This window comes from Mirounga angustirostris, unplaced genomic scaffold (assembly GCF_029215605.1).
Source record: "Mirounga angustirostris isolate CCGP_5_RB_7025 unplaced genomic scaffold, mMirAng1.0.hap1 SCAF_3, whole genome shotgun sequence".
Taxonomy (NCBI): Eukaryota; Metazoa; Chordata; class Mammalia; order Carnivora; family Phocidae; genus Mirounga; species Mirounga angustirostris.
Window position 1 is genome coordinate 38,915,784 of NW_026991711.1, and position 13,733 is coordinate 38,929,516.

General features: G+C 35.8%; 1 long non-coding RNA gene across 1 annotated transcript in view; it reads left to right on the forward strand.

Annotated features, from left to right (window-relative positions):
• LOC135363831 (uncharacterized) overlaps positions 1 to 13,239 on the forward strand; it is a 260,345-nt gene extending 247,106 nt beyond the window's left edge. The window contains exon 3 of the long non-coding RNA XR_010409976.1: positions 13,211 to 13,239. This is a non-coding gene — a long non-coding RNA (uncharacterized LOC135363831). The remainder of the gene's footprint in view (positions 1 to 13,210) is intronic.
• Positions 13,240 to 13,733: the final 494 nt, after the last annotated feature.

Here is a 13,733-nt window from a genome sequence, read left to right on the forward strand (position 1 = left end):
ACTTACCATATACAGTCTCTTCCTGAACAGTTCCTCCTATTAACATCCTGCATTAGTTTTGTACACCTGCTACAATGGATGAACAATATTAATGTGTTATTAACTAAAGTCCATAGTTTATGTGTTAGCTCTTTGTGTTCAAATCTTTTTTTTTTTTTTCAAGATTTTATTTATTTATTTGACAGAGAGAGAGATAGCGAGAGAGGGAACACAAGCAGGGGGAAGTGGGAGAAAGAGAAGCAGGCTTCCGGGTGAGCAGGGAGCCCGATGCGGGGCTCAGTCCCAGGACCCTGGGGTCATGACCTGAGCTGAAGGCAGACACTTAATGACTAAGCCACCCAGGTGCCCCCAAATCTTTTTTAATATATCCTAGATATAGAAAGATTTCTTTCAAATATTTAATTGTCCTTTTCCCCCATTTTAATCACACATATAAATAATTGTTGACTATAATATGTCTTTGAAAAAATGTATTCTAGACTAGCAATTTGTTCATCATTTTTAAAATTTTGTAAATAGGGTAATATGTTCCTGAATTTCAAGGTCCTAAATATAAACTTTAGGAGAAAAAATATTTTTGTTTTTTTTTCAAATTTCAAGCTGTCTTACTGTTCTCAAATTTTTACCACACAGGCTAAATTGTACTATATAGTAAGTTACCCCTGGTGGGGAAATCTTGTAAAGTTTCATTCTCAAACTGTCTTTCCCTCTTTGCCCCAGACAAAACTTAGAGGACATTTCTGTGCATGTGTGTTTGATCTTAGAGTCAAGTGGACTTACAAGTGTTTACTTTCTTCTCTTCAAAAAATATTCCTCAGATTTTTGGATCTTTACCTTCTGGATTGGTGTACTCACATTTGGAACATATTTGAGAGTTTTGTCTATTCAAAAGTAGCCGCCTTTTTCTGAGTACAGCACATTGTTTTATAGATGATACCTAAATCTACAGAAGCTTTTGACATACAGAGGTTCCTGACATATGTTTGAATTTTATATTTGTATTCAGAGAAAACAAATGATCCCCAGTGCACAAAAAACTGAGATTGGTGACTCAGTAATATTTCAAAAGAAAGACTAAGAGCCATAGGGCAAGTGTGAATATCAATAAGATGTAGGAGTGCTTTTTGTTTCAAATATCAGGCTCAAAGTCACAGTGACTGTCTGCAATAATAGGTGGATATATTTTTTAAATACAGTCCAGCCAATTTGACTTCAGAACAAAGGCTTCTCTACCCAGGAGAAAAGTGATATAAAATCTTGCTCATGTTTATTCCAACTGGGTTAGTTTCTCTATTTTCTTAAGATCATTGTAAGGCTCTGATTCTTGCAGAGTAGAGGAGGCAGTTACATATTACATTTTCCAAAGCAATAGAGGCTTAAAACATTTTCCTTCAGCTTATCAGGACATCAGTGTTTTACCCTCTACAGAATAATGCTTATTAATTCTTTTAAAAATATTTTGATATGATTTCCATATCCAAATGAGACTGCTCTGTATGTATGTAGCAAAATTGTTATGAAAACATATTCTCAGATTTCTGTGATTCAAAGCCCCTATTGAAGTCCATCACATTCATCTCATTCTCTCATACTATACCACATTCACTATATACTTTCTAAATTTATGATCCAAAAAGAACATTCCTGTACATTAAGCTGAGAATAAAGTCAAGACTGATCTTTATCCTGATGAACAAAAATAACACATTTAGATAGAGGGTTGTCCTTCAAAGTTGCCCTCTTTTTTACCTACTTCACTTAATATTAGCATTTCTCAACATATTTTGGAACTCCTCATTCATAACGGGCCTCAAAGAGTTCTGAAGCCATTGAAGAAAATGTGCCTGCCGTTTTGCAGTCTCTCCTTCTTAAGATGCTATTGTGCACCATTACAGATGGTTCTTAGTTGTTCCAGAAAGTAAAATCAGATCATAAAAGGCAGGGCTAGCACCTTGAGACTGTACAGTATAATGTCATGCTCTCATAACAGTTCAAAACCACACACTCCAAAACATTTAAAAATATTGTGCTGTCACTGCAGTATTTTGATTAAGTAGCTCCTCCTTGAAAGCATTACAAAGCTGTTTTATACAGTTTTTGTTTATTTAATGTTTTTCCTCATCTTATAATCATAATCATATATGATGAATTCTACCGTAAATGAAGTACCATTGCTAAACAAGTAATTTTTTGTTACAAGGCAAGGCTGTATATTCTATGGCACTAAATAATAACCATAAAGAGACTGTTTCTAGAATGTACTTTATGGTATCAGAATTTGTCTGATTAATTCAGGTTTTCTTAGATTCAATCAATAAAGTTTGGATTTCATTTTTAAAATTAACAAATAAAGTACAGATCTCAGGTATAACTGACAATTTCCTTGTCTAAGAATAGGGAAATTTCATGTTCTAAGACATCTGTCTGTAGTGGAGTTTGTGCATAAATTTTGTATCATGTATGCATATATAAATACACAGACACAAATTTATATTTATGTTGTATTATGTTCTTAAAAGTACCCTTATTTTCTTCCTAACTTACTCTGAAAAAAATATGACTTGGATATCACACATTCCTAATCAAAAATTTTCAACTGCAAACAGTATTTTCATTGACATCCTTTGAGAGAACCAAAAGAAGGCAAAGTTAGAAAATGCTTGTCTTTCACAATGCAAGTGTTATTCACAATACAATTACAAAAGATAAATGAAGTTCTTAACAATTTTTAAAAATTTGATAGTTAATACAGACAGTGTTTTAGAGTATAGTAACCTTAGATCAATATTTCTGTCAATGTATCCAGACGTTGGATGATTTACCAATGATTGCAAGATTTCAGTTGAAATTCCAAGGATGCTTGTTTCTTTTTTGCATGCTCTATGTGGCCAAAGACAGCCCCTTCCTTATTTGTACTGCTTTTGCCTTCCCCATTTTGGGGAAACACTTCTCCAATATGTGTCATGTTTATAGGAAAGCCTAGAAGAGAGACTTCAATAGCTGGTCAAGAGCATCATCATCACGTTCTCTGCCTGTATACACATTTTCATATCTTATAAGTGTCACATGGATATTTACCTAAGTTTTGTGGACTATGTTCCACTATTCACTTTCTCCATGCAAATTGGCCCTCCCCCATTAACTTGTCTATGAGGATCATGTTCTTTACCATGACTGACTGTTTTGGTGGCTCCTGTGCTAATTAATAGTTATATGACCATCTCCATATTTGAATCATATAAATCATAGACTAGAAAGAGGCTCCTCTTCCTGGAGTATTATTCCCATTGTCACTTTCTTTTTTTGCTGAGGAAGATATGGTTGATGGCTCAAAATTAATTATAGTCCAGGAGCTGCAAGTGATAGAAAGCCATTACATGTGTTAGGACTACTTCAAAAAACTTTTTTTTTTTTTTTTTTGAGAGAGAGAACAAGCATGTGTGAGCACACACGTATGTGAGGGGGAGGGGACAGAGGGAGAGAGAGAGACAGAATCTTAGTCAGGCTCCATGCTCAGCACAGAGTCCGAGGGGGGCTTGATCTCACAACCCTGAGACCATTACCTAAGCCAAAATCAAAATTTGTCTGCTTAACTGACTGAGCCCACCCAGATGCCCCTTCAAAAAACGTTTTACTCCCTCACTGCTTCTTCCTTATTATACTACAAAAATAAGACCAAAAAGTTAAATAAATAAAACCAAGCTGTCATGTGTGACACAACATCAGTTGAAACAAATTATACCACATTTTAGGTGTAAATTAACAATCCTTCATGAGAACTTTTAAACAACCTTATTGTATAGTAGTAGTATTTCTTGGAGGATTTATACCAGATGGTTTCTTCCACCCCTCTATTTTGTCTAATATAGAATAACATGATCTGTCCTCTAAAGCGTTGAATTACTAGTTTTTATCTTACTAGGTAATTATGATCTTGTGCCTGTTCAGCAATACACAAAGGAATTTAAAGTGTGCATGTATGTGTTTATGTGTGTTTGGGGACGGGGCTATGGGCAGGGGTGCGTGCTTAAACTCTTTTCTGAGTCAAATGCCCATGGTCTGAGGTTAATTATAAAATTAGGGCTACTTCCTAAAAAGATACTACTTACTTAAAGTAAATATGGCCTACTTTGGTTTACAAGTCTTATTTTGTATTGAGAATTATTAACAGAAATGCTAGGCAGATGCCCATTACCTCTTTTGTTAATTCTGCTAAAATTACCTGAGATAAATTCTTGAATTCTAGACACTAAATCAGACTCTACCTCTACTATCAATACATACAGATTTGACACATTATTTTTCAGTGATTTTTTTTATTATTCCAAGAAAGACTCACTTTTTGTAAAAAACCAATGCTATGTCAATGGGTTCTATATTTTTACTTAATAACAGTGATAGCTTCATGTAATTTCTAATTAAATTGCTGTAACTATTATGTATGCTGATTTTGTAAATATGATAAGGGTAACTTACTTTGTCACATGGATTTGTTTATACTAGAAAACTAAATTGGAAAGAACTCTTGCTGAGTCGTTTCTTCCCTATTTCTGTACATATAATTTATAGATGCAAAAATTCTGCTTGCAGATTCAGGAGCAGCTGCTCCTGTTTAATGTAGTCATTTTATATTTTGTACGCTCAGATAAAGTGCTGCATTTCCTACTGGGCGACGTTTAACTGTGAGAAATAGGTTGAGGTTGTTTCTGATAGCAGGAACTAAATAAGAAAGTAAGAAGCAAAATAACCAACAACGCTGACAATTCTTAATCCTCCCTGGGACCCCAGAGGAAATTTAAGGGTGGGGACATGTCACCAAACCAAAGAGGAAAGTTGATTCAAACCCTTTTGATGTAAGGAGGAGATTCCTGTTCTATGTTTTTTCTTAATATTTAAATTCAAGCACCAAGTCTACACCCCAAAAGAGTACAAAGAATTTAGTTTTATTCTTGAAGCTATCAATTGTTTTTGCGCAGGAAGAGAAATGTGACCTACCTTTCTCACAAATCATACTGAGATCAAAAGGAAATAAAAATAAAATTATATTAAAAATTTCACCACATGTTATACTAATATGAGTCTTTCAGCCATAGGCACTTCTAAGAGGTATTCAATGCACTTTATTTATAAAGCACAGAAAACATAGATCTTTACTCTGAGGGTCATTTCATAATAAGACTACAAACTAAACAGGCTAAGTTTAAGTTAATGTGGGTTTCCCACACACACTGAGACAAGTTTCCTCAACTAAATGTACAGTTGAGTAGTGAAGGTCAAACAGAAGTTGACAGATCTGTCCTGAAATTAAACAGTGATTTGGCTGCAGGTAACCAACTAGTTAATGAGCAGTAGGTAGAGTATAGATGAACACTCACCATTTCCCCTGAAAATGCTACTCAACTTTATATGGTCAGTAATCATCCACACCCTAGTCCTATCTATAGATAACATAGATATCACTTAGAATAAAAAAAATCAGTTTAAAGTTGCTGACACCTTTACATTCATCACCTATGGTCAGGGAAGTTGTTATACATCTTTCTCAAACACAAGCCAAACCTTCCCATTTGTCTCCAAATACTCTAACATATAAACATTGAAAGTAGAAAGAAGGAAAAGACTGACCGTTAGTGTACTTTTCCCATGGGAAATCACTTTGGAGGATGGACCATGATACTTCATTTCTACTACATCCTCTTTAGATTTCCTGGTTCAATTCTGGGTAAATCATCTTCATCCCCTGTAAATATTCATTACAAGCTCATAAAATGTCAAGTGTATATGTTCCTCAGAAAAACTTGATGGGTTTGATTTCATCAATTCTTATTTGATGTTGTTAACATTTCTCTATCTACCTGGAGACAAAAAGGAATTGTTCAAGGATATGCAAAGTTAACAATGATTCTGTGTTTGAGCCAGGAATAGCCTTCTCTATCGTCTCAGTTACTCTTTTAGCCTTTTTATTTTTTATTTTCACAAATTGGCAATGAATTCCAATCCAAGAATGGCAACAGATCTAGGGATTGTTTTGACATAAACTCAGAAAGCAATCCCCTTCCTTCTTTTTTTCCTCCCTCAGCTATTGTTAATTAGTGAAGGTCTCCCATTCAGGCCATGACCTTGCTTAAGTGTGCAGAGAATTAGAAGGAAATCATATTTTAAAAGCTGCTGGCCAAAAACATCATCAGAACTGATAGAAACTAGCTTAATGAAATTTGACTTTTTAGGAAGTTGTGGGATATAGTTTTTGTCTTGTTCACCATTTTATTCTTAGCAGCTAGAATGGTGTCTAGCATATAGTGGGTGCTCAACAATTATTTATTAAGGAAGAATGAGCAGTGCTTCCTGTTGAAAGTCGGAAAATGAGGGTTCTGGTTTCCCCTGCAACCTACATAGACAGGTCACTTTACTTTATTTCCTCATCCAAAAAAAAAAGTAGCATTAAAATAGATAGAAAATCTCTAATTTGCAGCTAAGATAAATAAAGTCTACATTAGCAGAACCATTTTATCATATGTACTCCCAATAAAAAGGAGAGAAGAATGACTCAGTTTGCCAGTTACAAATCATAAAATGACTCATTATAAAATAATTCTGTACTCAAACATTTCATTTATCACCAGTCAGAAAAGTTCCTTATGATTTTGTCCTTCAAAACTATTCCTTGTGGGGCGCCTGGGTGGCTCAGTCGTTAAGCGTCTGCCTTCGGCTCAGGTCATGATCCCACGGTCCTGGGATCGAGCCCCACATCGGGCTCCCTGCTCAGCGGGAAGCCTGCTTCTCCCTCTCCCACTCCCCCTGCTTGTGTTCTCTCTCTCGTTGTCTCTCTCTCTCTGTCAAATAAATAAATAAAATCTTTAAAAAAAAAAAAAAAAACACTATTCCTTGTTTTTGATAATGGGCTCATTTTAGTCGTAATTACTAGTAATTTTCCTAAGTCATAAATCCCAAAATCTTTTCTTGATTTACCACTTTGGACCTTGTCTCTCAAATAAGAATGAAAAAGAATGAAAAAAACACTAATATTACCGTCCCTTAGTTGAGCCTGCAAGTATTGGGCAATAGCAAATTAAACTTATCACGACAAGATTGCTTTTGGGGTCCCATTTACCTTACTTTCTAATTTACCAGGAGTCTCACTCAATTCTGGATTTTATTAAGAGGATAAATGTGCAATGATTTTAGATGACAAGAAGCTGTTGAGGAACTTCCTATTGGATTGAATCAGTAGTTTTGTTGAAAATGTGTTATTTTGTCATTGTGTAGCCACACTCTAAGTGAAGGGTGGGTGATGGTCTGGCAAGGCTGAAGAAAAGACCCGGAGACAGTAATCAAGATGTAGGTTTATTGGGGGGAACTTACACACAGGGAGTCTAGGAGCAGCAGACAGGACAAAGCATCCCCTGCTAAAATCTACATGCAGCAAGCTTTTATAATGTAGCAACTAGCCTGGGAAGTATCTGTACCCACTCCTTCCTTGCATGGCCAGAACATTCCAAGGATAGTGAGGCCTGCCATCCGAACATTCTTTGTTACAAAAGAGAAGCTCCAGATTGGTGGCCCCCAGGCCCCCTGACCTTGAACGCTGAACATATTTCTCTACATATTCTGCTTGGTGGGAATATAGAGGGAGGATGGGATCCGTACATTCTCAAGATAGTGATTAATGGGGGCATTTCAGGGTATGTTTTTACAAACCAGTCATCCAGCACGTACCGTACCGTCATTTAAAAATTCCTCTTCTCAGAGCTTGCAACCTAAGACTATCCTCATAACTGTCATTTTTTAAAATGTCAATTAAAATATGTTCTCTTAAAAATAAGAAAGGTCAAAATGTTTCCAATTAATATTATTAGAAATGTTTGTATTAAACTGCAGTTTCCAGTCTCCAGTTTTCTTTTAACCCTCTTTGGGGTGATTTCCTTTGCTACTTTGAGAGAAGATATATAAGAAAATATTATTTCAAGTAAATAAAAAGCATATATTCATTGGATTTAATGCTGAGGTAAAGCAAAAACAAGTTCACATGCACCATTTTTGGTTTTTACTTCATCATAAGTAATTTCTGGCAGTTTGTGTTTGTGTGTATGTATACTGTTCAGGGATTAGATAGATGAATGATACATCAATACTTCTTACATGTGGTTAAAAGAACTAAATCAGTTAGGAATATTTCCTTGAAAAGATATTTAAGGAATTCTGCACAAATGAAACCATATTTAAATAATTCTAAAGCACTTTTTTTTCTACTTCCACAATATCAATGTATAATTTTAGAGAGAATAATTATTTTAAGTGTCAGTTATTAACTAGTAAACTTGCTTATTTGTCTTGTAATAATTGGCTTAGTATGCCAAATTCATGTTGTTATTTTGTGATTTGAGATGAGAAGAATTTTTAACTGCAATGATTAAAAACTTAGGTAGAGAAAATAAAGAATAGAAGTTAGTGGGGTGCCTGGGTGGCTCAGTTGGTTAAGCAACTGCCTTCGGCTCAGGTCATGATCCTGGAGTCCCTGGATCGAGTCCCGCATCGGGCTCCCTGCTCGGCAGGGAGTCTGCTTCTCCCTCTGACCCTCCTCCCTCTCATGTGCTTGCTCTCTCTCATTCTCTCTCTCTCAAATAAATAAATAAAATCTTAAAAAAAAAAAAGAATAGAAGTTAGAATAGCAGAGCATGGATAGTAAAATTATTTGGCATTCCTTAGCTCAAGAGAAAGCCCACCTCCTATCTACTAGACTTTTTCTGTTCCCGATGAAGGGGAATACGTAAATATTAGGATGTGTTTTACTATTGCCAAGATAATCCAGACAAATTTTAGTGTGGTCAAAATAATGACATTTTAAAATACCATATTCCGTGACCAGACAATACCACTTTAAACAGTATACCCATAGTCAGATCTTAGCTTATACATATTCACACACAAAAACACATTAACAAAATGTAATTCAACTAAGTAAAATCTTTACTAACCTGATTTTTGCACTTACCAATAGATTATATTTTCAATATAAGGAAACATTAATAAAATGTTAAGTACTGTGATTTGTTCAATTATGTGATGTCTAATTTATTAATTAAATACCTGTTAGTTTAGGCATGTCACTCATTTCTACCTTTTTGCTCTTTTATGCAAAGACCCAGTGAACTTGATTATGAAATCTTTGCACATGGCAACCCCTGGAGGTTAGTGGGACTGGGATTGTAGACTTGAATGTGAGTCATCCATTGGTGAATTATATTCTGTACCAGTAAAAAACACACAAAAGAAGCATTCAAGCAATGATTGAGATTTCTTAGGTGACTCAGAGTTCTTTTAGTGACTCTTGAAGAACAGCGCCCAATACAGGAACATGTCTATCTTCCCTGAGCTTCTTGAATTTTCCCTCTCTTTCCTTTCTACTAACCTGCAGGAAAAAATACTGTAAAAGTGTTTGGTGATGTTTCTTAAATTAAGCCAGTGTGGCATCTCCCGACTTGCAGCATCCTGAACCTATATTTGTATGCATGGCCTTTTAGGCTTGTGTAGAGTACAGAATTTCTGATGAAAGTTTCGCATGGTTAGAATTCATATCAGCAGCCCTGAGATAAAATAACATGAAGCAGGTAGTTACTGGTTCCCATCTTATTCCTTCTCAGGGCAGCCAGGGACCTAGAGCTAACTTGTTAGTGATAAATCAGATAAACAAATGTGACAGTCAAACCGTTAACAAGGCATAGCCAATAATAATAATAATGTTTACCATGGGAGAAAATGGAATGGGTAAGAGAGAGATTTTAGGAAAACAAAAATGCAAAGGCTGTGGAAAGTCTGAAGTAGTCTCATGATAACATATGTTGTCCCAATTCAGTCAGGCAGGGCTTGACTGTATTTATAAAACAAATTGGGTATATTTCCATGGGGATAACCCAGAAGCAACATTCCCAGAGGCAGTAAGAAAGCTTATCCCTCTTTCTCTCTTCAAATATGCAAACAACTATAGGTTTCTTGAAAGGATAATGGGAAAACCTTCACTTTCTCAGAGGAGAAATCATGTATTCTAAACTGTCCATCTTCATCTGCTGCTCCCACCAAAAACAGCTTCCCCTCAGAAAGGCTCTGAGCTGACATGATCTACAGGCACTTTGGGAGACAGGCCAAGACTATGGGGTCCGGCAGTTCTCTTACAAAAGAATAATATATATATTTTTTCCCCCTGGTATGAAGGAATCACATCTTTTTTTTTTTTTAATTTTATTTATTTGAGAGAGAGTGAGAGTGAGAAAGATCACCGAGGGAGAGGGAGAAGCAGGCTCCCTGGGGAGCAGGACCCTGAGATCATGACCTGAGCTGAAGGCAGACGCTTAAAGGACTGAGCCACCCAGGTGGCCCAGGAATCACATCCTTAAAAGTAGCTAAACATAGATAGCCCCAGAGGATAAAAGAGGATATGTAGCTGTAAATTTCAAGAATGATAACTACCTTTTATTGAGTACTACTATATGTCAAATTTTATACACCAACAATGCTTCTTATTTTATCTGCTTGAGTCCTTACAACACTTCTCTGGTGGAGGCACTATCTTCTCCATTTTACAAAGCCAGGAACTCACTCAAAAGAGATAAAGTCACTTGCCCTGGGCCAGTCTCTGCAGAGCAAGGGCTCCTAGCCAAGAGGTCTGGTTTGGGCTTCCTCACCTGGTGTTCTTCTGTAACATCTGAACAAGTCTGTTGAATCCTTGCTGACACCTCCAACTGCTGTTTCTTAACCCTTCATGGATCCTCGTTTTCCTGCATTTCAATTTCTTAGAATTCTTTCCTTATATCTACCTTGATATTTCAGACTTGCATCAGCCATTACAATGATAAATTAAAGATGGATTTGCTTGATCAATTTGCTTCATACCATAGTATCCGTGTTCCAGATCTTAGTCCGTATGCCCCACCACCCCAACCTCCTATTAGACTAATAAACTGTGCACAGTTTTGCCACTTAAAACTTAAACATCTTTGAGTCAAATTAATTAGGAAATAGTTCCATAAACCACCATAGTTAAAGCATTGTACCACTCTAATTTATACTGTCTTACTGCAAATAAATTACATCAGATTTCTATCTTTGCTTATTCTCACTTATAAAGTGGTAAGGGAATATCATAGTATAATATGTGTGAGATTGAATCTAATTAGTTGTATTTGAAACAATTTTGAAAAAAAGAGTTGTCTTATTCTCTGTGAAATCATAGTGCCAGGCTATGTACCAGTAGGTGCTCAATGAATGCTAGTTCTAATGGCCGTTCTGTGAGAATTGCTGGGCTCAAGTGTTACTGGGGCTGCAGATTCACAGTTCTCAGGAGAAAAAAATATATAGTAATTAAAGCAATATTAATTATGCTTAGAAGAATCATAGATGCAAATTTTCCTTTTTTCTTCTATCTTTGGAACGCATACTTCATAATGGCTTATGGGCCTCTGAAAATGATGTATAAAGACTGAAGAATAATCTGTCCCATTGTCTTTCTCTTGTAATTGACTTCTTTTTCACTCACCTGAGTTAAAACTAAGAGGTATTCCTCCAGAGATAATACCAAAGATACTTTAATCACCGAAACTTCAGACTTTTTAAGTAGGCGAGTCACTTTAAAAGCTATGTTTGACTGTCATGTATAATGGGCAGCCTGGTCACCGATAATAATGCTGTGTTTATCACAAAAGGATACTGATGAAACAAGGGCATATTGAAACAGAAACAGAAACAAAAAATAGTTATATTACTGGTTTTCTCTAACATGAGAGAGGAAGCGCTGTAGTAAATAAAAATGGTAGCATTTTCCTTTCTATACAAGGAGAAATACATTTCAGATATTAATGTTCAAGTTTGGCTTGCATATTGTGGAGCACTCACCTAGGCACGTTTCAAAATCTATCAAGGGGAGAATGAGATAGTTGTGCATGAAGGTGAAGTGTGCTACAATAGACTCAATTAGCACCATTTATGATTATCGTTTATGGGATGTCGGCATCAGTTCATTAAAAATGTACTGAACTATCAAATCATTTCACACAGGTCATTGAACAGCAATAAAGTGGTATCAGCTCTTCTCCATTATGACTCTGAGCTGGATTTGAACCAGTGACTCATGGGAAATAGGCTATGTTCTATTGTTGTCAATAAAAATGCATTTATGGTGTGGCAGTATATCTATCTATAGCATTTTGTGTCTAACTGCATTATTTTTTTCTTTGGAATGGATACAATCTATCAATTGCCCCTCGGCAAAACACACAAGTTTTAGGTATTATAAAGTGATTATACATTATGCATTTATATTTTATATACTTTATTATTTATATATTCATAATTTTGTTAAATATGAGTAAAAGTGATCACATGTGACAAGATATTGAAAGGTCTTTTGACTGTTAAAGCCGAATGAAAATTAGATGCAGTCAGACATACAGCACAAATTTACTACTCTCATATAATTCCATAAGTCATAAATCTCCACCCCACACAGCTGTAAATATTCTCATATCTCATGGATTACATCAGCTAAAAGAACATTTACCAAGAGTACTAAGCAGCAATCTGTGCTGAAATGCATACTTTTATTTTATTGAAACACTAAAATTTATTGAAGTACCCATACACATATTTTAGATCACTTCTAATAGTGACATTGTACAAATAGATGCCAAAATAATACTCCAAACATCTTTCTGCTGGGATGTTCTATAACCAATGACTGGTAGTAATATCTGAGCCAGTGGGCAATAATGAGTTCTTTGCAAAAAGCACCTTAAAATCATTAAGTAAACAAAATCCCTGTTCATTCAAAAGAAATGGAATGTCACATTATCTATGTATTTATTCAGATCTATGGAACAAATATTTGCATATTTCTGCTTATTTCAAGTTTTTTCTTTAAACCGCTGACAACTAGTATATTCTTATTTGCCTTTCTTGCTATAATTTTCAACGGTTTACCATTAGTGTCTTTTTTGTTCTTCAATTAAACAAGACTGAATTTCCTTCTTGTATTTTTGCAAGTTAGACATGATATAGTAAATAGCAAATGATAAATTTCGTTCCTAGCTTTGTTCCAAGTTTTATCTGTTTTGCTTTTACATTGTATCATGTGTTGTAAGTTGTTTTGATGTTGCATTCCGCTGTGCCCTTTTAATCTGGGAGGAGTGTTAATCGCCGTGTCCTGTGATCTTCTTTGTAGTCGCAGCGCCGCGTTACGTTTCACCTCCCCGATGGCTCCCAGGAAAGCTGCAGTGACAGTGGTCTAGGAGACCACGAGCCGGTGGGTAGTGGCACCCTGATCTCACACCCTCTTCCTCTGGTTCAGCCACAGGACGAATTCTACGACCAGGCCTCTCCGGACAAGAGGACCGAAGCAGATGGCAACTCTGACCCCAACTCTGGTGAGTCCCCTTAAGAACTGTGACCACTGGGAGTTCTGGTTTTCTGTTGTGTGCACTTGAGTTCTAACAGTGATTTGGGGGAGCAAGTAAATGGACATTCGGTTGGTTTTTGCTGTCTTTCTTGTTGCCGTATTCAAAATATCATCAAGTCTACTGTGCTTGTTGTTCCGTGGAATGATGTTCTCCAATGAAGACTTAAAAAAAAAAAAAAAAAAGATAAAGTAGTTGATTAAAATAAGTGTGAAGAGGGGTGATAGTGATTTTGGGGTTTTACTTTCTTTGTCTGTTTCAATTTTGGATATGTTACCAATGCATTGAACA